The 25,552-nt window shown below is 44.0% G+C and overlaps 1 protein-coding gene across 5 annotated transcripts in view; it reads left to right on the forward strand.

Moving 5' to 3' along the window:
- The window catches only part of SERGEF (secretion regulating guanine nucleotide exchange factor), a 242,637-nt gene that overhangs the window by 112,545 nt on the left and 104,540 nt on the right, over positions 1-25,552 (forward strand). The window contains exon 10 of one of the 5 annotated variants that reach the window (XR_007134407.1): positions 19,248-19,416. The exons of the other annotated variants lie outside the window; for them this stretch is intronic. The gene's annotated coding sequence lies outside the window, so the exon portion shown is untranslated. The remainder of the gene's footprint in view (positions 1-19,247; positions 19,417-25,552) is intronic. 5 annotated transcript variants of the gene reach the window in all.

A 25,552-nucleotide genomic window follows, 5' to 3' on the forward strand; every position in this document is an offset into this window, starting at 1 on the left:
GAGATTTTTTTCCCCCATGTAGGTTATTATACAGTATTACCCTGTGCTATATACAGTAGGTCCTTGTTACCTATTTATTTTCTATGTAGTAGTCTGCATATGTCAATCCCAACCCCCTAATTTACCCCTCCTGCCCCACATTTCCCCTTTGGTAACCATGAATTTGGTTGCACAATCTTTGAGTCTGTTTCTGTTTTGTAAGGTTTTTTTTTTTTTTTTAATCATTTTTTGTTTTTGCATGGGTGGTTCGTGGTAGAATTCTCAGTTCCATCTTTAAAAATAAGGAGATGGAGCCCTACGATCTCAGGATCAGCTGGATATTCTGTGATCTTTTGAAGGCCTCTCTCCAGGAACATGTACCATCACAATAACATGTCCCAAAATACAGTCAAATTCACTGACTCGACCAATAGCTGTTAAACATCGAGTGTATTTCAAGTACTGCCCTGGATGCCATGGGTGATGAAGCTGTAGATAAACCACACTAAGCCATTTATTCACTTACTTGATCACTCGCTTATTCTTTCATTCATCCATACACAGGCATTTATTGAGCATCTGTTATGTGCCAAGCACTGCAAAAAGCTGTGAATGGTACGAAGATGCATTGGACACAGCTTTCATTGTCAGGTAATGAGCTGTCTTGTAGGGAGATTAGATATACACATAAATAAAACTTTTTGTAACCACTATCTCTAAAAGAGGACCTCTCCTTTTATTCTCCTTCCCCTTCCCCTACTTTTAATAGCACCTGTCACCCAATCTTATATTATTTGTTTTGTATCTGTCTCCCTATCAGAATGTAAGCTCCATGAGAGCAGAAGCTTTTTATTTTGATCACTGCAATATTCCAGTAGCTACAATAGTGCCTGACACAAAATAAACACAATAAAATCTTTTTTAAAAAATCTGCACAAGAAGCTAGAAATTATGTCTATTTATATTTATATAAAATGCTATATGAGCTCAGTGAAGGGAAAGATCACTTTTAGAAGTCCTGGTTAGGTAGGACAGTGGTTTTCAAATCTGGTTGCGCATTAGAAGCACCTTGGGAACCTAAAAAAAAGTCAGTTATGCAGGTCCTACTCCATACTGATTAAATAAGAATCTCTGACTGATAATTGGATCAGTATTTTATGAGAGCTCCCCAGGTAATGAGAAAGGGTAGCTAAAATAATGTGAAGTAGAGTAATCAGGGAAAGCTTCACAGAGGAAGTGGGTTTTGAGATGACTTGAAATCAGTTGGGTTTGGATAAGAAGGAAGCATTCTGATGGAGCACACAACGCAAAGTACAGAGACAGAAATCACAGTCTGAGTTCAGGAATCAGAAGTACTTCATTTGGGTTGGAGCCCAAAGAACATGAAGGGGAATAATTGAAGCCGCAATGCAAAGATTGCCTGGGGCCAGTTTGAGAAGGTCTTAGTTTGCTAGGCCTTGAGATTTCGACTTCATTCGGTTTTACAGTCAGTGAGAATTGTGAATGTGATGTGGTCAGAGCTCTCCCTAGCTGCCCTTGGAGGAGGTGGTACCATGGCCCATGTAATGCGGGCTCAGCCTGGGGCTGGGGCAGAGAAAGGCAGGGGTAGAGCCAGGCCGCAAGGCCCGCCCACCCTCCAGCTCTGGGTCTCCTTTGATGGCTGTTGGTGGAATTACTGGCATTGCCATAATCAGTGCCTTTTTTCCCCCTTGTTTTTAGTGTTGTACCTGCAGCATATGGAAGTTCCTGGGCTAGGGGTCGAATGGGAAGCTGCAGCTGCCGGCCCACACCACAGCAACACTGCGTCCAAGCCTCGTCTGTGATCTACACCAGAGCTTGCAGCAATGCCAGATCCTTAACCCACTGAGCGGGGCCAGAGATCGAACCCGGATCCTCGGGGACACTATGTTGGGTTCTTAACCTGCTGAACCACAATGGGAACTCAATTAGTGCCTTTTGATAAAGCTGGGGAGTCAGACTGCTCTGGTGTCCCTAGCCCAGTCTTTTCATATGTATGATGAATTGATAGTGCAGCTGGGCCTCTGTCCTAAAATGAGAGGCCATTTTCTCTAGAGAAGCATTTCTACCAGTGGAACTCAGTACCCATGCCAAGCTACCTTTTTGTTTGACTACAGCAGTGTGTTTATTTACTTCATCTATGGCTAATTCTAGTACCGTGGACACCATGAGGTATGACTACCAGTATCTGGAGCTACTAATTTCTCAAGTTCTTAGTGTCCTGAGGACAGCCTGCCTCCAACATGATAGCTTTGAGCAAGACCAGGAGCCATGAACTGGGGAGTATATTTCCAGTAGCTTCATAGCAGAATATTCATCTACAAAGAGCTGAAGTTTCTGGGGCCATAGGACATCTGCACAGCCAAGGACACTGTATGTGTGTGGGGCTGGGACAAAGCGATTTTGGTGGAGGGAGGGTGGTGACTGGATCTAGTTTGCTGATGTAGGCTTGTGTAGAGAGGACTGCCTGCCTTTGGCCAGATGTAAGCTGGTACATCCTTGGGGTCATATGCTCCTCCCAAGGACAGGCAAGAGCAAGAGTTGCTAGTGCAGGTATTTTTTCCCTCCCCTGTATCTGTTTTGCCAGGAGGGCTATTATTCACCCTGTTAGTCAGTTTCAGAATGTTAGTCCCTCAGACACACACAGACTTTACAGTTTGTAAGGAGCTTTCACACCCTTTGTCTCATTGGAATCTCTCAACAATCCTGTACATTAATTAGGACAGGAGTTGATCCATTTTACTGATGAGAAGACTGGGGCTAGGTGGGGTTAGGTAGCTTATTCTCAAGTCATGTAGATAAAAAGCATGAAGTTTGGGACTTGTTCATGCAGGAACCCAGAGGCCTCTGGTTAGGGCTGCTTTAGATGGAATTTATGCACAGTACAATAGAAGTTAATATTTTGGCTCCTTTAGTAACTTGGTGGTGGGTGACTTTGGGCAAGTCCTTTCTTTGTGCATCTCCTTTGGTCAGTTATAAAATGGGAATCTTAGTACTTAATAGGATTATTTGAGGGTTAAAATTAGTTCCTTTTTCAAAAAAAAACCACACAGCTTTTTTTCTTGAAATAATTATAGATTCATAGGAAGTTGCAAATATAGTGCAGAGAATCCATTTTACTCTTCAACCAGTTAATTCAGGTAAAGTGCTTAAAACAGTACCTGCCACACCTTAAGGGCCCCCGGTGTTTGTTGTTGTTGAATCTTACCTTAGGTTCACAGCGTCTGGCCCAGAGTAGTCGTCGGTGTTTGGTGAATACTTATTGACTGAGTGGATGAAAGCTGCCGTAATCTTAAAGTACTATTTTCCTTCCCCAAATTTTATCCAACTATTCCTGCTGCTTTAAGGCCCAGCTTTAGGATCCACTTGCTCTATGAAGGCTTCTCTCCCTGCCTGAGCCCACAAGGCCCTCCTGGCCTCCCTCCTCTCTCCCCTGCACTGATGTTTCCTGTTAGTGCATTGGTACTGATTCACAGCCAGATTTTTTTTTTAATCTTTTTTTTTCAAAGTGGCTTCATGTGTACATATCTTTCCTCTCCATATTCCCTTGGACACCAGAGGACATATATGCGTTCTGATTTTTTTTTTTCTCTGTCCCCTTTGTCTCCGCTGGGCTTACAGTATAGATGCTCAGTAAAAGTGGAATGAAAGAATGAATGGTGATTGATTCACAAGGTATTATGAAGCCTTCATACGATAAGCTAAATTCCTATTTGTTAGCTCATTATTAAACCCAGAGGAATTTCCTGGGGGCCTCGTAGGTTAGGGATCTGGTGTTGTCACTGCTGTGGCTCAGGTCACTGCTGTGGCACAGGTTCAATCCCTAGCCTGGGAACTTATGTATGCCATGGGTACAGCCAAAAAATAAAATAAAATAAACACCTAAAACTTATAAAATGTAGTCTTGTAGGTGTGTTTAGGTGACAAGTGGACCCCACCCCTGTCCCTGGGATCTCACCTTCCCTTTTGGGTCTTGAGGGAGCTATAGGCCTCCCTTATCAGCATGGCCCAAGTTTGGACACAGACCTTCCTTTGAGTCCCCTGAGCACACCCGAGGCAGGCTGATATCTTCCGAAGGTTTGTGCAAATGACAGTGAGGGAGTGACGGAACTAGCAAAGGGGAGGAGAAGCCAAAGTGGACTGGCTCCCTCAAGCCAAGACAGCCTGTCTCTGGCCCCAGAGGGTGGGCCCAGATCCCCAGCTTGGTCCTTTGTTTCCTAGCTGCAGCCTCTTGCCTGTATGGAGGGTCCAATTTGAAGACGTATTTCCCAGGAGCTCCTTGGACATCCTGAAATTTTTATGTCCAAGACTGGAGAACTTGGCTTCTCTTCCTCTTGATAGCATTTCCTTTATCCAATTTGAGAGACACACCCAGGATAATCACTGACCAGGTAACACTCCTGGCACTTCATCCCCTACAGTGATTCTGGCTTGTGCTCTATTCAAGTCTAATAGTGTAATGATGCCTTAGCCTTATCATCAATAAGGCATCCATACTGTGACAGCTACTCACACAAAGCAACACATTATTCTGTGCCATCCCTGTTGGGCTCTGATCTAGCTTACAAGTTCATCCTCATTAGTGCCAGGCTTTTGGATTAAGCATTACCCTTTCCAGCAGCATCTCCCACTGGAAATGGTAACATATTGGGTCCCTCATATCTTGGAGTACATTCATTTATCAATGTGCATTCCTTCCCTTCACAAGGGATCTGGAACAACTTATAAGCACCAGATGCCTTGGAAGAGAAGAAACACAGCTTCTGGTCAACATTCATAATAATAAATGACCAATTACATCATTCCCTTTATTTACAAAGTATAGTATATCTCATATGTTCCTTAAAGAATTCTGTGAAATGGGTATTATGTTCCCATTTTACCAATGAAGAATCTAAGATTCCTAGAGGGGAAAAAAAAAAAAAAAAAAGGCTTGGCTCACCCAAGACCACAGAGCTAGTAAATGGTGGAGTCACCTAACTCCAAACCCTGTTCTCTTTCCATTGTACTCCTAGCTTCTCCAACCAGTATCTTTTCTTTGATCTGCCTAGGCTTATTCTGGCTTTAACTCCAGGCTTTTTCTGTGATTCCAAGCTAAACTATTACTTTCTCTGCTATGTCTTTAATGTTTTAGTCTTGAGAGAATTCCATAGAATCCAGCAGGAAGAAGTTTATTCCTCTCAGACCTTGTGATCTTCCATGACTTCCCATGCTGACTGTGGACCTCCATCCATATCCTTTAGCTAGAGCTCCCATTGGTCTCTCCCTTTCTTTTTCCCTCTGTCAAGTTTACCCTTGGTCTGAACTTTGGACCCTTCTTAGTTTCTTGTCTTTTTCCTCCTCATCTGTTCCATATTTCTCAGGGTTCTTCCTGTCAATCTTGCTTCTTTGATAGACTAAAGCCTCCCCCTCCCATCATGTAGGCTTAGTTTCCTCCATGCATTCATTCATTCCCTCACTCATTCATCAGTCATTTCCTGAATGCTGATGTCAAACACTATATTTAGGTACTGAGGGCTCCAAGATGTTAAAACATGGTTGAGGAGACCATGAAGAATCGGGAGCCTTTACACTTCAATAGGTAAGGTTGTGAAGGCATAAACAAAAGCTTTGTGGGCCCACAGGAGAAGGGACATGGGATCCAGGCTTGGGGGAGGGAGGTGTCTGAGAAGTTCTCTTGGAAGAGATCGTGTCTGCAGTGAGACCTAAGGGATAGGTTGAAGTTGCCTTAGAATGAGTGGTGGTGGTGGTTAGTGGAGTTGTGGGGAGGGCGGAGTGCCAGTCCAAAAGATCTCCTTATGCGAAGACCCAGAGCTTCCTGTTTAGGAAACTGCAAGTGCTTTGGCCTGATTTGGAGCAGAGATTGAGGGATGGTGAGGATGAGGCAGGAGTGGCAATCTGGAGCCAGATTGTACTTAGTTTGTTCAGAAGGTGATGAAGGATCCTAGAAAGATCTTAAGTAGAGGAGTGACTTGTTTAGATAGCATTTTAGAAAGATCACTTTGGTGGCAGGGCAAAGGATGGATTGGGGGAAAGAGACGGAGATAAGAGGTGAGTCAGAAGACTGTGGCAGTGATTGAGGCCTGAACGGACAAAAACTTGAACTAAGGTTAAGGCAGCAATAATGGAGAAAAGTCAATGGATTCAGAATAGACGAGAGGTGGAGTTTCCAGGGCTACTGGCTGATTAGCTGTTCACTCTATTGAGAGGTTGTGTGCTCTTTTGTCTCATCCTTACATGTATGTGTCTGCTTTGCTTTCTCCCTCATGCTGTCTCTGCATGCTGTCAGAAGAGAAACCCGGTGTTTGTTTCTTAGTTGGCTCTGTTTACCCATCCCCTCTTCTTATCCCATTCTCCCTCCTGCAATGTCCTTCTTCTTCTGGCTAGACTCACCTTTATCAAGTGTCTGGTCAATGTCCAGGGCATTCTTTATACTTGCATTTGGAGACCTGAGTGACACTTAAGGTCAACCAAGAGGTGTCACTCAATTTCTCTCTAGGTTACCCACATTCCCCCTCTGCTTTGCTCGTGCCATCCTCTTCCAACAGGGTACCTGGAGAGGAGGAGGATACCAGGGGACTATTTGCTGAGTTACCTCTAAATGAGGAAAAGGCATGTATCCCTCCTACATTTTTAGAATAGAAAATCTTTAAACACAGGAAAGAACAGGTGACTCCTTCCCTTCAAGAGAAGAGGAAGCCCAGTATGGGCAGATTGAAATGTTCCAGGTTGGTGACATTTGGTACTGTTCCCTCCATGGCTGTGCTGGCCAGTTTAATCTTTTAATAGAGCTTTCATATTAGAAGGGGCCTTGGAGATCATCCAGTTCATCATCCTCATTTGGCAGAAGAGGACTTTGAAGTCTCTAGGGGTCATGAGGTTTGCCCAAGGTCACACTAGGAGCAAAACTGGTACCAGAATCAAGGCCCTGTAGTCCAGTTCTTGTTTCATTTGCCCCACGGAAGTGTATGATTTTTTTTTTTTTTTCCTCTCACAAGTTTGACAGTCTAGAGAATCAGACTTACAGGCTGTTTTAATGATTGTCTAGTTTGAGAGCCAACACCACCCCCTGCACTTTCCCAAGGGACCGGAAACAGCTTGTCCAAGGTCACAGGGTGAATGAGGGGTAGAGGGGCCTCCAGACTTGTACCCTAGTGCTCTGGTACTCCTTCCAGCACAAGCCAAGGTCTCAACCAGGACCTAAGACTTGGACAGCTTGGCTCCAAGGGCACAGAACAGAATCATTCTTCAAATGCATCTCAACCACAGTCCATTTCATAAGAGCTGAAAGACATGATTTCCTTCTTTTTTTCTTTTTTCCTTGAATTTTTTTTTCTTTTTACCTTATTTGATAAAAGTGTATGGCTGTGGAAATTACGTCAGTTTAATTAGGCTGCTTGACACAGTACTTTTCCACTGAATTTACTAGGAACTGTGAATTTGTTGTAGCAAACTGCACTGCAGGCTGCAGTATCTGATTGGCATGCCAGGAGCACCACTAGCGAACAGCTAAATAGAGATTGGGGAGAAAACTGGGTCAGGAAACAGGCCTCCTGTACCTACAGCGGCCGCGGAAGGCGGCGCAGAGGCGGCAGGTGGCCACAGCATGGCACTGTCTCCCAGAGCCTGAGCCAGCGAGCGCCCCGCCCCCCAAGCTCTGCGCTGCAGGCCCCCCCCGACCCCAACCCTTTCCTTTGCAGGTGGTTGTTCCTGTGGCCATTTTGCCTTCTGTTTCTCTACAGACCACAAAGCTATGATACCTGGCAGCTTGGGAATGACTTTTTCTTAATGAAAAAGCCGAAGATTGGTTGAGATGGAATCTTCATTAGCCACTGGTATTCCAAACCACTGAGCAAGTCTTTTGGCTTTCCAGAGTGGGGTTTGTCAATGGGCTGAGACTGGGATTGAGACTCCTTCCTGCATAGGGATGAGGAAAGGCTTCCATGTGCCTCTCTCTCGGTTTCCCTTCCTTTCTCCCCCCAGATATTACTGAATACATTTCTGAAACTTTCAGTGCTGAGCACCTAGGCAAATCAGAGGCTCCTAGATGGGAGGAGTGAGTGAATATGCCAGAAGGAAACTTGAAGGAGTAGCATTTGAGCTAAGCTGTGAGCAGTGAAGTAGGTCAGGACAGGAAGAAATGAGGGGAGAATGCTGGTGGCCTGGCCCTGGTGGTCTCACGACTGCTTTGTGGAGGCTGGCAACCCATCTGGGGCTAGAATCTGTCTCAGCATGTTGGAGTTGACTGGGACCCTAAGGATCTGTTTTTCTAGGCTTCTTACTTTATAGATGGGCAAATGAAGGCACAGAGAGGAAGGGGCTGGGAGATAGGCCACCCTGTTGCTATTAGAACCATCCTATGCTCTGTCATGCACTTGTCCTTCTTTCTGATGGGGATCTGAGAACATCCATTCACTCTTCTGCGTTTCACTCCTGTCACTGTCTTTCTGACTCCCATCATGTGAACTCAGAGAGGTCCAGTGGTCTCCAACTGTAAATTACCCAGCAGAGAGGGAACCTGGTTCTGCTGGCATTGAGTTCCGAGGTCACTCGGGTCCTTGCTGGATAGCCGTATGCCTTTCCTTCCTCAGGCCAAGACAGATCAGGCCAGGACTGTTTTTTCTATAGAGCTGGTGCCTTCCCAGGAATGCTTGGTAGGAATGGGTCTTGCCTCAGAGAAAGGGCTCAAATTCTCACAGTCAGAAAAGCTGAGCATGGCAGGAATCCAGGCCATTGTACCTTTGTGTTATTCTGTGAGAAAACTGGCTTATTTTGGCAGAAAATTGTTTTCAATAAAGTATACTTAAATGTATTAAAATTTGCTTTAAAGACAAGTTTTGCTAGACCATTTGAATTCTGTAAAGCATCTCTTTCCCTTTTGAGGAGAAGTCAAAGGGTGGGAATAAGGCAGTCTCCCTTGTTATTTTTTTGGATGGCCTCAATTCAACATGAAGAAATCTGTCTTCAGGCCAAGTATTGATGGAACAGTTGAAATGCAGACATTGGCACCTGTTTTGGAGAGCTGCACCAAAGTTTGCTAAGCAAAAGAACCATTCGTGCAGAATCTTTCAAAGCCAACTTCAAGGCTACCATGTTTTGCAAGATAGTTGATAATTCAGATGTCAGGTGGTCTCTGGCTTTGAGCTGTGTGGAGTGAACAGAAGAACAAGCCAATTAGAATAGTCCCCAGATATTCTGGCTGTGAACACTAGGCTTTGACAGCCCTGGTAGTCACATGGCCAGAACAGATCTAGTCCTCCTCAAATCAGCAGTTCCTTTATTTTATTTCATTTTATCTTATTTTATTTTAGGTCAGAGCAGGTGGTTTTAAATGCCTCTTAATAATTCCCCTGGCCTTGGAAGGGTGTATTCATTTGCAAATTGGTAGGCCTTGCATCTAATTGATATTTGCTCAAAGAAAGAGAGGGAGAGAGGGAAGGGAGGGGAAGAAAAGAAGTGCTTCTTGATACTTGGCAGCTTTCCACCCAGAGGCTGACACATTCATAGAAATTTCCATATATTCTCATTTTAGGGTCATACTAGGACTTGTCACTAGAGTGAACATCATCAGAGTGTTCGTAGAAGTGGTTGGAAGAAACAGAAAAACCCAAGAGAGATTGTAATTTGAAGTTTGTCAAGAGCTACCTGTCTTCCTTAATGCAGTTACATAAAGGAATCGAAAGGCCAGGCTGCAGTCACAGTGGAGGGCCGGGGGTGGCCTTCAGTCTGGGCTGGTGGGGGGCCCTCTGGATAGTCTTTCCTGAACTTGTCACCCCCTGGCCACAGCCTCTTTGGTCATGGACATTTAAGAGGGTCCCTTGTCCTCAGCCTTTCATGTTACCTGTTGCCAAGGGCAGCTTGGAGAACCCAGACTCTTCTCCTTGAGGACCCCCCTCTGCACCCCGGGTTCAGGCTGTGGCCCACGCTCCCATTTTCAGCCTTGGCAGCACTTTTCTGTTTCTCGGACCCTGCATCAGTTCCTCTCTAAGGAAGAGAGAGCAGGAGCCAGAAAAACGAGCATTGGGTCTATTGCAGTGGGTTTCTCACATTTTCTCCTCTTCCCTCCGACACTTCCCTGAATGTACTCCCCTGGCCCTAGATAACCACCCCTCTGTTCTGGGCATAGAGCAGATGTGGGTGGCTGCTCTGAGGCTTGATGGTCATGCCTTCAAAGCCTCTACAGCTGTGGTGGAGGAGGGATTGGTCACTGCTGATGGCTGTTTTGTCCCTTAAGACTACCCACAGGGCAGGGAGATTCTCCTTTTCCTTCTCTCTCCATGGCTGTCCTCTCGCCTACTTCAGTGACTCCCTGATTCTGGGGCAGGTTAGGAAGCTCAGGCAGCTTCGGCCTGCCTCTTCCTCCCCTTCATGTCTGTCCATTCAATTATCAAATCCTATGCTATCTCTCCTGCAATGTCCCTCATCTCTATCCCCATCTTCTCACTTCTCTCGTCACCTGAAGGACTGAAAATAAGCTCCTCTTGTCAAATTTCTGCTCTGGAAATGCCTGCACCGGTTGTAGCCTTCACAAGGTCAGCTTCCACTGCTTGTTGCCCAGGCCCCTCCTCATTTACTTGTCTGCCTCTCAGGCTCTTGTATTAAATGCTTATTAAACGTTCTACGATCCATCCGGAGCAACCTTGTCAGAACGGGGCGGGGGGGGGGGGAAGCAAATATCTATCTTCTCTCTTGTCATTTCTCTCAGACGAATGAATTAAATATTTTTATTGCCTTGAAGATTAATTATCTTTTGTCCCTGGGCCAGCTTTGATATTCTCGCTGTATCTTCTTGCGACTGGAACCTGATAGCCGGAACTTCTGCCCCCCTCTCTAAACCTGTGCTTTTGCCAGGTTTCTCAGCATCTCTCTACGATGTGGGCTTCTGCAGTGACTCACTGCCCAAGGGTTCAGAGAGATTGGAGTCTGCCCTGCGGGGTGTAGGTGAAGTTCTGGATTGTAGATCTTAGAACTGAGAGACCTCCTGAGATCTTCTGGTCCTTTCTCGCATGTGAGATACTGTTATTGCATTTAACAAATAAAGCTGCTGAGACCCAGAGAGTTTAAGTGACTAAGCCCTGGTCACCCAGCTTATAAAATCTGGACCTTAATGACAGACTAGACTTTAAGCTGTAAAAATACTTCATCCTCTCCATGTAAGTCAGCTCTTTATATGGAGAAGGTGCCAGCTCTGCAAGTTTCTCTTGGCAAATGAGACAGTATGGGACGCCTCCCCCCCTTCCCCCCCCCCCCACCTTTTGCCTCATCAAGTAAGGAAGGGAAGGAAGCCTAGAAGTGACCTCCTCTCAGACAAGTGATGTCGGTGGCTTAGCAGACGCCCCCTGTCTCTTGTTTCCCAGAGGGCTCACGGGGTTGGCCTGTGGGGCACTTTGTCCTACATGATTCTTGTTCACCGAATCCTTGTAGGCCCTTGGGTATAAAAGGAGGTTTTTGTTTGTTTCTAAAGTGGTTTCTCAGTCCCTCAGGACCACCAGGCACTACTACCTCTTTTCTGCCCATGTTCCACCTCAAACCCAAAGAGTAAACCCGTGTTCTTCTTGCATGCACTGCTCCCCCTGTGCCCTCCCCACCTCCCAGCTTTCTCTCAATCCTCCGGGTGTTCTTCTGTCCTCCTAATTACCCAGGCTTGGAGTCTTCTATGACTCAGCTTGATAAGCCTACTCCAGTCATTGAGCCAGTCAGCGCTCACCAACCCTGTCATTTTTTCCTTTGGACGTGCCTTGCAAAGCCAACCATTCCCCTCTGCTCCCTCGTGGCCCGCATCTGCCACAGCCAGGTAGCTGTGCCCCCTTTCCTGGAGCACTACAGCATCTTGGTGATCTCCTGGTCCTTTGTCCTTCATCCATCCTGCAGACTAGACTGGTAGACTTTAAACACTGGCCCCTGAAGCTCTCAGGCCAAACATTCCAGCTCTTTCATAACTTAACCCTCCATACGAGTCGTTCATACCAGTCAGACTGGGCTATTCATGTCTCCTACATGTTTAGTAATTCTTTGCTCATTTGTTCCCTTTCTCTCTTTCTCCCCATTGTTTGCATGCAAGTTTTATTGGTTCAACAAGTATTGCTGTGTGAAAGGGAGGAATGGGGTTTGGAGTGGTGATTTACTTATTGTGTGCTGATAATTTATATGTATTATCTCACTGAATCCTCTTGATAGCCCCACGAGTTAGGTTGGGCTATGTTCATATTATAGATGTGGAAACCCAGGCCCCAAGGGAGAAAGCACATTCTCCTCTGCTATGCCATGGACCTTGTGCTAGAGGTGGCATGGTAGGTAGGGACTAAAGTCTGTAGGCTGGCAGGAAGGATAAGGGAATGCATGCAAACAACTGTCCTGGAAGAAGATGCCCATTGTCCTGAGAACTACAGATACAGTGCTATGGAAATTCTGAGGATGGTGAAGTTTCTCCTAGCTCGGGGATTAGGGAAGACTTCCTGGAGGAGGTAGATTTCCACTGAGTGTGAAGGATGGGCTGTATTTGACAGTAGAAGTGGGAGCCAGAACAGGAAAGGAGGAACCAGCATAGAGAGAGTTACAGAGAGGGAAATGCCCTTGTCAGCAGAGATCATCAGTGAATGGTCTACTTTGGTTGGAACACAGAGCTCTTCTAGGGGACAATATAGTGGGATGTAAGGCAACAAAGGTGAGCTATAGCCTGTCCATAGATGGACTTAAATGTCTGGTTAAAAGATGCACAGTCTGTTCTATAGGCACAGGGGAACCATTAGCACAATTTGAGCAGGGGAATTGCTAGTCAGAGCTGAGATTAGAAAGATTACTTTGGGCACCCAATACACTGGAGAGAAGGGGAAACAGCAGAGAGAGGAAATAATTAGAAGCTATTGCAATTGTCCAGTACAGATGTTCTGAGGGCCTGAAATAGCACAGTGACAATGGGGATGGAGAAAAGGGGCAATGTGAGAGCAGAACCTGGGAGACAGAACTATAGAAGTTGGTGGTTGGTTGGACTTAGGGAGTGAGAGGAGCACTCGGATGATTCCAGGGTAACTGTGAGGATGATGATGGCCACACCTAGCAGATGGAGGAGGATCAGAAGGGAGAACAGCTTTGGGACTGGGAAGAGCAGAGGTGATGGTAGATGATTTGTTCGCTTCTGTGCAGGTAGAGTTTAGGTGCTAGTGTGTTGCCTATTCCACATCTGTGCTCAATGCGCTTCATCCCTGCTGCTGCCATCCCCTCTGTCCTTCCTCTTTATTAAGCAAACTTTGGCTGCCTTTTATGGTCCAGCTGAATGAAGTCCTCAGAGGAACCTTGTTCATCTTTGAATCTCTGATGTACCATTCATGCCACTGGATATTTCCTGAGTCCAGTCTCCCTAGTATGTGCCCCCATCCACACACGTAAACCTGGCATATAATTGACATTATCACAAAGTAGCTCCTGTTTGTATGAATGTTTAGAGCTGAAAAAATACTTAGAATGGTCAGAAATGTGTTGTCATTTCCTGCCAGTCCTTCTCGGTCCCTGAACCATTGATTCAAGAAGCTGAAACAATTCTTGAGGAATAAATGGTAAATTTTAATTTAATAATAAACACAGTTGAAGACATTAACATGTATCAAATGCAGAAGTTAGGCTGATTGTTTAGCTGCTCTAAGTAGATAGACTCTGTTAGAAAGAATGGTCAGGTTAAAAAATATGTTTCAGGTGATATGCTGGGATTGATGTTTTGTGTGTATTAAGAACAGAGGCTCTTAGCATTGTACTTGGCATGTAGCACTCAATAAATGTCAGATTATATTATTACTATGGAAAATTTGAAACTGTAAAAGGGGGGAAGCCTTTTTTTTTTTTTTAAGGATAATACCAACATTTTGATGATATGGAAATATATCTAATGTTTTTAGGATGCCATTACCATGGCTGATACATTTGGAGAGAATCAAATTCAGAAAATTTGAAAGAGTTGTTTTTCTCTTCCAGTTTTTTTTAATGAAAGATAAAAAAGGATCTGGGGAAAAAAATTGCTTTCCCACCTCTCAATAATTTCCCATTTTCCCCTTTGTTTCTCTGGGCCATCAGCTCTCCAAATAGACAAAGCGGGAAGGGGCCTAGCATATGTATTTACCTTCTCCAAGGTGCTAAATACAGGTAATTGAACTCAATCTTTGTGATAGTGCTGTGAGATTATTGCTGTAATTCCAGCTATGCTGACAAGGAAGTTCAGGCTTAGAGAGTCTTGGTAACTTGGCCAAGTTCACAGAACTAGGAGATGATAGAACCAGGAGTGAGGCCTCTCTCACCTAAGCTATCGCAGTAGCTTCCTGCCAGTTTGTGATGGCAGAGCTCAAGCTCTTTCTCCCCTGCCATGCAGACCGACTGCAGCATGAGGCAGAGGGTGGCATGTTATGGTTACAGCTTCACATTAGAGCTGCTGGAGCAAGTAATTCGTTCAGAAATACTTGACTTTTTTGGGGGGAGGGGCTGTACCCACAGCATATGGAGGTTCCCAGCCTAGGGGTCGAATCCAAGCCACAGCTGCCGGCCTACACCACAGCCACAGCAACAAGGGATCCGAGCCATGTCTGTGACCTACACCACAGCTCATGGCAACGCCAGATCCTTAACCCACTGAACGAGGCCGGGGATCCCAACTGGCAACCTCATGGTTCCTAGTCGGATTTGTTTCTGCTGCGCCACAACTGGAACTCCCAAAAATACTTGACTTCTGTTTTGTTGGAAGGCAGGGCCAGATTCTTGAGTTCTGCAGTCACCATTGCTGCCTGCTACTCACTTCAAATAGTTTTAAAAATAATGTGAAATTATTGTGAATAGTGAACCCTCCCCGGATGGCCCCTTTATAAGTGGGGCATCTTGTTAAAAGGACCTTGACAAGAGAAATCCATGTAGCATAGCTTTTGGAAAACTTAGTCTCTCCCCTTCGGAATGTGTGTTTTAAGGTTTCAAATTGTGGAAGTTCCCGTTGGGGCTCAGCAGGTGAAGAACCTGACATAGTGTCCTTGAGGATGCAGATTTGATTCCTGACCTCGCTCAGTGGGTTAAAGAGCTGGTGTTGCTGTGGCTGTGGTGTAGACCAGCAACTGCAGCTCTTATTTGACCCCTAGCCTGGGAGTGTCCATATGCCACAGGTGCGGCCCTAAAAGGAAAAAAAAAATTTTCATATTGTGCTTTTGTTAGAATGTTTACCCATATTAGGGACTTAATGAGGTTCTCAGTCTTGTTCGAGTGGCAAAGAAAGGAATAGGCAGTGGTGTGCTTTGTGAGTGGGCCTCTCTAGCTGCAGTGCTGAGCTGAGGGTGCAGGTCCGGGCAGAAAAGTCAGATGGGAGAGGATGGGACCAGTCAACCACCCCTACCACCCCAGCCTTCCTATCACTATAAATTATATTTGTTTTTCCTGGTGTTTCATATTAATAGAATTATACAGTGTATACTTTTGAGTGTCTGGCTTCTTTCATTGAGCACAGTGTTTTGGGGATTTGTCTGTGTTATGTGTATCAGTGGATTTACCATTTTTATTGATGAGTAGTAGTCCACTCTAGTTGTGTCACAGTTTGTTTATCCATTTACCTGTTTTATTTGTTTTTTCGTGCTGTATAACAAATTACTACAAACTTAGTGGCTTAAAACAGCACTTCTTTATTAGCTCATAGTCTATAGGTCAGAGGTCTGGGTGGGCTCAGTTGGGTTTTCTGCTTAGGATTTCACAAAATCCAAGTATCAGCTGGACTGGATTCTTTTTTTTTTTTGTCTTTTCTAGGGCTGCACCTGAGGCATATGGAGGTTCCCAGGCTAGAGGTCTAATTGGAACTGTAGCCACCAGCCTATGCCAGAGCCACAGCAATGCAGGATCCGTGCTGTGTCTGCGACCTATACCACAGCTCACGGCAATGCTGGATTCTTAACCCACTAAGCAAAGTCAAGGATCGAACCCACAACCTTATGGTTCCTAGTCGGATTCGTTAACCACTGAGCCACAACGGGAACTCCAGAGCTGGATTCTTATCTGGAGACTCCAGGGGAAGAATCTACTTCTAAGCTTCTTCAGCTTGTTGGTAGATTTCAATTCCTTGTGGCCACAGAGCTGAGGTCCCATTTCCTGGCTGGTTGTTGGCCTGAGATTGCTCTCAGCAGTTAGATGCTGCTCCTGGTCCTTGCCGCTCCATCTCCAAAGCCAGCCGTGGTGCCTGGGGTCCCCCTCAGGCTTCAAATCTTTGTGAATTCTCCTTCTGCCATCAGCTAGGGAGCACTCTCTGCTTCTAAAGGGTATAGACAGCCCTTCCATTTTTGGAAGACTGCATTTTTAGAATGGCCTTTTTGATATTAAGCTGTACATTGGCATTTTAAGCACTTCTATCCATTGACCCTCATTCTGCCATCTCATCCTGCAACCTGATTCCCTTTCTCCCTGTCCGGTGGCCACTGTACCATTCAAGGTTTCTCTTCTCCAAATTGAAGACACATTTTTTTTCCCTTTAATTTTTACGTGACATGTTGGAGCAGTAAGTGTGCTCTCTGGAATCACACATAATTGGATTTAAATTCAGCTATGCCACCTACTAACAGATATTGGACAAGTTAACTTCTCTGAACCTTGGTTTCCTTATCTAGGCATACCTTATAGGATTAATTCAGAGATGAAATGAGCTAATGCATGCAAAGCTCTTAATCACCTTCCTGTGTCCCATTATATATACCCAATATATGTTAGCCACTATTATTATTATTTCTATATTGTTACCCTTTCCCCATTTTATTCCTTTTTTTTTTTCTGGATGTGGTCTATTTTGGAAGTGACCTTAGTAAAACATGCTGCTTGATTTATACAAGTGCCTTAAAAAAGTTGATAGTTCATTATTCAGTAATTCTACTTTTCAGAAAACTTATCCCGAGGAAATAATCAGATGTAGACAAAGATTTTTGTTCAAGAATGTTTGTCACAATACAGTTTACAGTGACAAAATACTGAAAGCAATCTAGGTAACTAAGAATAGGAAAAAAAAAAGAAATTAGGGTGCATTTTCATAATAATCACATTTTTAATGACATTGATGACGTGGGAAACATAACATTATGTTAAGCACCAAAGTCATGACATAAAACAGAATACATGGCATGACCCCAACTGTGTTTCTAGAATGTATTATATTTTATTCACTCACATGCAAATACTGATAGGGAAAAGATTGGAAGGAAATATACTATGTGTTAACCGTGAGTGGTGGGATTCTAGATGGTTTTTATTTTCCTTACTGTATTTTTTGTAGTAAGTGTTTATTACTTTTACACCCAGAAAAATCTGAATAAATTTGATTATAAAATTATTTTATGTGTGTAGCCCATAGCTCTCTGATGAACCTGAGAGTCCACAACTGTCTTGAACCAGGAAAGTTGTAGAGTCACATCAGTAGATCAAGAGAATGCCTTTGGGAGTTCAATTACACACAGAGCTCAAAGCCTTTAGGAGACCCTGGTTGGGGGGGAGCTGAGGAAATTCAGATAAATCCAGTATCATTCATCTCACATTTCCTGAGTACCTACTCTGTGTGTCAGACTCTGAGCCAAGAGCTGGGAGGTACACGGATGAGCACCTTCAGTTCAACAAACATCTGATGAGGACCTCCTTTGTTCAGGGCACTGCGCAAGGCACTGAGGAAATAGATGAATGAGACACAGTCTTCATGCTTAAGGAAGTTAAAACTCACGTAATCTGGGAAGAGAGAGACATGTGAACCACTTAATAATAAGTGGAATAAGTGCTATTTTTATACCAGGGCCCAGAGGAGAGAGTAAGTACTTCTGAAGTGGCTTGGCTGCGTACTAGCAATGTGCCTTTAGTCCGTGTTTAACCATCCTGTTCCTCAGTTAATTTATCAAATGAAGATGTAATGAGTTAATTCTCATAAAGTGCCTGGAATGGGACTAGGGGTCATAAATGTTAGCAATTCGTTTCTTTCTTCTTCTCTCTCCCTCCTTCCCAAGGATGCGTGGTGAAGGTTAACCCTGCGCTGGGGGGACAGCATGCGCTGGGTGGGAGTGGGATGGAGTGGGTGTATGGAGTCTGATGAGGGTGGCATGTAAGTATTTGGGGATAATTCTACTGAGAAAAAAGGCTAGAGAACCACACTAGGTCCAGACCATGGAGGATCTTCAACAGCAGACAAGGAACGTGGGCTTGGGGACATGTGCTTTGGGAAGAGCATTTGGGCAGAGCATGGAAAGTTTGGAGAGGAGAGGGACACCACAGAAGCTGCTGCAGAATTCCAGGCAAGAGTTAAGGCCCGAACTAAAACCATCTCTCTGACTCCCTAGCATGGTAGGAGGGGACTGAGGAAGGGATTTGGTTCTCTTTCTGTGTGCCTGCCTGTGGGTTTCTTGCTGAAGGAACACTGGTGTGAGTGACAGTTTATCCCATGTGCCCCATACATTTTATTTTTATTTTTATTTTTAGGGCTGTGTCTGTGGCATATGGAATTTCCCAGGCTAGGGGTCGAGTGGGAGCTGCAGCTGCCGACCTATGCCGCACGCAGCCACGGCCACACCAGATCCGAGCTGTTTCCTCCACCTACACCATAGCTCAAGGCAATGCTGGATCATTAACCCACTGAACGAGGCCAGGGATGGAACCGACATCCTTATGGATACTGGTTGGGTTCGCTACTGCTGAGCCACAATGGGAACCCCATTTTAATATTCTGAGATTGTGTTTAGTCTCAAGGCTGATCTACCCATACATCCTGCCCTTAGCTGTGCTCACTGCATCATATGTGAGTTGAGCGTATATACACAAGACTTCCTGTGTGTGGACAAGCAGTGGTTTGCACAGAACTGGGTTGCCGTGGAACCTGCCGTAATCTGAAATAGCCTCATTGCAAGGGAGCCTTTATGAAAAGAAGTTTAATATTTAAAATCACAACAATGAAAATTACCTTGATATTGATTGCATATAAAGACATATTTTCTGGAGCCCTTATGATATAAAAAGAGTTGGGATATCACAGGAGATAGAAGTAACCTTTACTGAACTGCTTTTAAGTATTTGGAGCTTGGCTGGGTTCTTTGGCATAGTTGATCTCATCAAATCTTCACAATCCTGTGAGGCAAGTATTAGTATACCTGTTATACAATGAGAAAAAGAAGACTCAGAAAGTACAGAGCTGAAGCCCAAGGTGAAATGTCATAACAAATGTCAGTCTTAGGACCAGGCTCTTAATCTCCATGAGCCTCAATTTTCTCTTCTACTTTCAGTACATCTACTAAGTTGCTCGGTTCTCTTGTATAAGACCAATCCAGTGCATCACAGTCCTGCAGCTGCCTCCCTCGCCCAGGACCCTACTTCCCACCAGGCCACTGCTGTCCAGCCAGGCTCTGAGCTCCCCCTGGATTACTGCCACCTCTGCTGAGCCACTTGCCTCATGTGAGTCCCATCCTCCACTCCCTGGCTTGGCCACCCTCCTTCCTTAGGCTTTTAGACTGAATTATTCAGGAAGGAAAGCTATACTTATTTTTTTTTAATGTTATTGGTTGGAATATAATTGATTTAAAAGTTGTGTTAGTTTCAGGTGTATGGCAAAGTGAATCAGGTATATAGATATAGATATAGATATACACCTATCTATTCTTTTTCAGATACTTTTCCCATATAGGATATTACAGAATATTGAGTAGATTTCCCTATGCAATGTATTAGTAGGTCCTTGTTAGTTACCTATGTTACATAGAGTAGTGTGTATATGTTAATCACAACCTCCTAATTAATCCCTCCCTCCACCCCATATACTTTTTTTTTGTCTTTTTCTAGGGCTGCATCCCTGGCATATGGAGGTTCCCAGGCTAGGGGTCTAATCAGAGCTGAAGCTGCTGGCCTACATCACAGCCACAGCAACAGAGGGTCTGAGCCCGCGTCTGCAGCCTATACCGCAGCTCACGGCAACGCTGGATCGTTAACCCGCTGAGCAAGGCCAGGGATCGAACCCACAACCCCATGGTTCCTAGTTGGATTCATTAACCACTGAGTCACGACGGGAACTCCTATATTTTTTACTTTGTAGAACTTTTCTCTTTTCCTCTTTATTGGTTTTGGTTGAAATGCAACTTAAACACAGTATAATGTGCAGAATTTAAGCGTTCAACTCAATGTATTTTTACATTTGTGTATACCTGTGTAATCACCCAAATTAGGTACCTAGTAAGTCTCCCTCATGCCTCTTCCAGATACACTCACCCCAAGACTACCACTATTCTACACTTTCACTGTAGGTTGGTTTTGCTAGCTTACATCTTTAACTTTTGTGAAATAATTTCAAATTTGTAGAAGAGTTGCAAGAGTCATATAAAGAACCCTGCAAATCTTTCACCCAAACACAGCATGTTTGAACATTTTACCACATTTGTGCATCTCTCTCTTTTCTGAAAATTTAACATTGGTGGAACACTGTTATCTAATCTGCAGAGTATCTTCATATTTCTCCAGTTGTCTCTATGATATCTTTTTTTGACAGTTTTTCACTTTGATATAGGATTCAGTCCAGGATCATATCTTGCATTTAGTTGTCATGTCATTTTGCTTCCTTTAATCCAGAATAGCTTTTCCTTATCTTTTATGACGTTGATATTTTTTAAGAGTACAGGACAGTTGTTTTGTACAATGGTTCTCAATTTGGTTCTATCTGATTTTTTTCCCCTCATGATTAGATTTCATTAGGCACTTTTAGCAGAAATACTAAATAAGTGATGTTTCTTTAAAGCATCACTGGATGAGGCACCTGATGTCAGTTTGTCCCACTGTTAGTGGTGCTAACTTAGATCACTTGGGTAAGATGGTGTCTGGCTCCTTTGTCTACTATAATCTACTGTTTCTCCTTTCTTTGTAATTGCGAAGCAACACTGTGAGACTATGTAAATATCCTTTTCCTCTTCATACTTTTGCCCAGCAGTTTTAACATCCATTAATGATTCCTGCCTGAATTAACTATCACTTTTGCAAAATTATTTTCTTGCCCAACTATTCCTTTCACATTTATTTTTTTTTACATTATAAGAGCTTTCCCTGCTCTCCTATTTATTTATTATTCAGTATCTACTTATGAATTTTTATTTTATTCAATGAGTTTTAATCCATTGTCATTATTCATTTTGATGCTCGAATTCTCCCTGATTTAGCCAGTGGGAGATCTTTCAAGTGGGCTGCTCTGTCCTTTTGACATGTCCTTGTCATCTTTTGATCATTTCTTTACTTCCTGGCACAAATAGATGTTCTAGGCTCAAACTGTTCTTTCCAAGTCTCAACCCTGGAATCAGACATTTCTTCAAGGAGCTCTGATTCTTCTTAGTTAAATAGTATTTAAAAGACAAGATCAGTCACCAAGTGACCTCATTGCTGCTGGGGTGTTATTGCATCAAGGCAGTTTCATATTGGTTTAACTTAACCTGTGCGTGTGTATGCATGGATAAAACTGTGGGTTCATACTGATAACTCTAACTCTAATCCTATGTCCACAGGGTTCCTTTTTGTCCTCCCTCATGACATGTGTTTTCTTCATCTACAATGAAAACTCTAGCTCCCAAGAACATTAATATATTTCCTCATTTGCATAGTCCTAAAATATATACAAAATACTTGCAGAATTGATACATGCATACTGCCATGGGGGAAAAAAAGAATCCATTAAATGCCTTAAGTAGAGTGAAGGATTTTAACAGCCCTTTTTGTTTTTAATCAGAACCTATTTAGTCAAAGTACTGTGTTAAAGGATTCTAGGATTAGTTCTCTTCTCCCTTCAGAACAGTTATATTATTTACTTGAAATAAGTTTGCTTATTTGGGACCTTCATATAGAGAGTGTCACACAATATTTACTCTTCTCTGTCTGGTTTCTTTTGTTCACCATTATTCTTGAAGATTTATCCATGTTTTGATGAGCAGTAGGTTTTTTTCCTCATTGTTATAAAGTATTCTGATTATGCTACACTTTATTCACTCTACTGATGATGAATACTTGTGTAATTTTATGTTTTCATTTATTATGAATAGAGCAGCTATGAACATTCTTGTATATGTCTTTTGATGGAAGTAAGTAATCATTTATTCTGGGTACTGGGGTCTCCGGATACATGCATGTGTGTGTGCGTGTGTGTGTGTGTGTGTGTGTGTGTTTACCTTTAATAGACACTGCCAGTTTTTCAAAGCAGTTGTTGAATTTATATTCCTGCCAGCAGTGTAATAGATTTCCAGTTATTCCACATTCTCATCAACACTTGGTGTTGCCAGTCTTTTAAAATTTCAGCCTGTCTTGGCTCTTGGGGAAAGGGTTCAGTTTTTTGAGAAGCATGCTATAGGATGTTTGGCTGGCCTGAATCTGTGAATTACCTGTCTTTGAGGTTGGTTGGTCAGCTCACGTGGTGTATCCTGTTCTCAAGGGCTTACTGAAATTCAGATGCATTGTTGTGTTAAGCACTTTTAGCCTGTAAGGATCAGAGGTACCCTTAGGTTACTGTAGTACGGTAAGGATGGGCAAAAGTACTGGAAACAGGTGAAACAAATGCTGTATGAAAGAGCAACTGGAAGGTCACTTAGAACACAAGGCTGGGAGTCCCCCTAGTGGAAATGAATCCTACTAGGAACCATGAGGTTTCAGGTTCGATCCCTGGCCTCGCTCAGTGGGTTGAGGATCCATTGTTACCATGAGCTGTGGTATAGGTTGCAGATGCGACTCGGATCCCATGTTGCTGTGGCTGTGGCTGTGGTGTAGGCCAGTGGCTACAGCTCCGATTGCACCCCTAGCCTGGGAACCTCCATATGCCTCGGGTGTGGCCCTAAAAAGATAAAAGACAAAAAAAAAAAAAAGAACACAAGGCAGCTCAAAAATCTCCATCTTCTTGCATGGTCAGCAGTAGGATCTAGAAATCTCACATTCCAATAACTTCTCCTCTCTTCTTTAGTTTGTTCCTGTTGCTTCTGACTCTTCTGCCTGTAGCTCCTCCGAATATTAACCTTTCTTGGGTGTATTTCTTCCAGCTACTGCTCCAGCTACCAACAAGACTACAGGACTCAGACTTTACAGACTTTTCAGCAGAATTTTCCCATTAAGCCACTTCCTAGATTGTGGCCCATCTATATATTAAGCCACTTTGGGCAGGTATCCATACATAGCCCAGCCATACCAATTAGGCCACAGGCGCACACATCAACATAGCAACTTAGGAGAAAGGAATTCCCTTAGAAGTGCACTTTGAGAAAAGCCAACCTTCTGAGTGCTTGGCTAGTATAATTGTGTGTATTACATTCTAATTCAGTAGACATTTTTTAAAGCACTCTCCCTTATCTGCCAGTAGAGCAATTCTGTTGAAAAAGGAAATGAACTGTTCATAGTAAACCTATGCCAGCTCCGTAATACTTATAGTTTCCTTTTATATGTTCCCAAATTATATAGTTTATCCGTTCTGGAAATGTATCTGTAGAACAGAGTCAAGCTCAAAGTGGATTTTATTCTGTAGAATTGGGAGGAGGGGTGCAAAAGGGTTTTAGGATGTATGAGATTCATTTAATCACTACTCTCCCATTTTAAAGCCAAGGGAACTAAGGTCCAGAGAGGTAAAGATATTTGCCCAAAGTGGCATGACCAGAAAGTGGCAGGGCAAGGACTCAAATACAGGGCGTCTGGTTCATTCCCTGCCTAGAGCTCTTTCCACTCCCCCACACTGCCTGGGGAGACATGCCCTATCCACCATATCAGAATTATTAACAGGACAAAGGAGATTTGACAAAGCAAACTTTTGCCATGGCAAGTGGTAGAATTTGAGGGAAGTCAGATCTTTTAGGGGTTGAGAGGATCAGGGAGGCTTCCTTAAGGCAGTGGGTTTTGAACTGGGCCTTGTAAAGTTGGTTAGGGTTAGAATGGTATGGAGAAAGGAGAATGGCGCAAATAACAGTGCAAAAGAGGGAAAACAGAGATTTTCCAGGGACAGAGAAGAGACTTGTGTAGCTGGGTTAGCAGGTTTAAGTAGCAAAGGCGTGAGAGATCAAGTGTGGTAGGAAGTTAGGAGTCTTTGAGACTGACAACTTAAAAAAAGTATTTAATTTAATTAATTTATTTATTTTGCTTCTTAGGGCCACACCTGTGGTGTATGGAAGCTCCCAGGCTAGGGGTTGAATCAGATGTGCAGCTGCTGGCCTACACCAGTGCCACAGCAACACCAGACCTGAGCCATGTCTGCAGCCTGCACCACAGCTCACGGCAATGCCGGATCCTTAACCCACTGAGCGAGGCCAAGGATTGAACCTGCATCCTCATGGGTACTAGTCAGGTTCGTAACCCTCTGAGCCACAACTGGATCTTCCTAAAAAAATTATTTGTAAATCATATCATGACAGGATGGAGAGAAGAAAATTTGAAGTCACTCATGGAGCTCTTAAAAGTATCCAGGTTTGGAGTGAGAAGGACTGAACTAATTGGTAGCAGCTGAAAAATCAAGACATTGAGGAGTTCCCGTCGTGGCCAGTGGAAACGAATCTGACTAGCATCCATGAGGACGCAGGTTCGATCTCTGGCCTTGCTCAGTGGCTTAAGGATCTGGTGTTGCCATGAGCCACGGCGTAGGTCACAGACGCAGCTCGGATCCCGAGTTGCTGTGGCTGTGACGTAGGCCGGCAGCTGTAGCTCCTGTTGGACCCCTAGCTTGGGAACCTCCATATGCCGTGGGTGCGGCCCTAAAAAGACAAACAAACAAACAAACAAAAATCAAGACATTGAGAAGGCAGAATTAACAGACTCTTGAGACAGAGTAGGAGAGCAAAGAGAGAGCTGTTGGTCACTTGAGAGTTTGAGGCTTAGGGACTGGGGCAGTCTAGCATCAGTATCAGAAGAGTATGTGTAGGGGTTAAGCTCACAGGCTTTGGATCAAGGGTGACCTGGGTGTATAGCCCAGTGTGACCTGTTTAGTGCCTCTGGGTGTGTCTGCTGACCTGTTGAGTAGGAAGACAGAGTCCCACTTCTCAGAGCAGCTATGAGAGTGCAGCTTTGCAGGGAAAGTGCAATTCCATAATGTCACATTCCTGGCATCCAGGCACCTACCAAATTTCAGCTCTCTTCCTCTTCATCCCAACCTATCCATTTGGGAATGTAGTCGGACCGAGTTTAAGACATTTTTCTAGGTATAGAATGTGAAGAAAGTGAGAAAGAGAAAGGAAGGAATGAGGGGAGGAAGGAAGGAAGAAAGGGAGGGAGAGGGAGAGAGAGGGAGGGGGGGAAAAAACTTGGCTTTACAGGGAGAATGGGTTTTTTCTCCCTGGCCCAGAGGTCTCCTTTTTTGGCTTCTTTGACAGCTAGGCTTCAGTCAAGAACTGAAGCCCTCATAAAGGGAGTTAAACGTGTTTTTGTAAGGTTAGGTGTGTCCAGAGTAAGCAACTGTGCTCTCTGCCGTCACCATGACCTCCTTTGAGGCTATTTCTGAGCATAAGGGTGACACTCCCTTAGCTGAGAGGGCTGCAGTTTGCTGTAGGAAATGCCCAGCCTCCCAGCCTGCTTTTCTAACAGGTTTGGAAATTCTGGTTTG

Source organism: Phacochoerus africanus, chromosome 4 (genome assembly GCF_016906955.1).
Source record: "Phacochoerus africanus isolate WHEZ1 chromosome 4, ROS_Pafr_v1, whole genome shotgun sequence".
Taxonomy (NCBI): domain Eukaryota; kingdom Metazoa; phylum Chordata; class Mammalia; order Artiodactyla; family Suidae; genus Phacochoerus; species Phacochoerus africanus.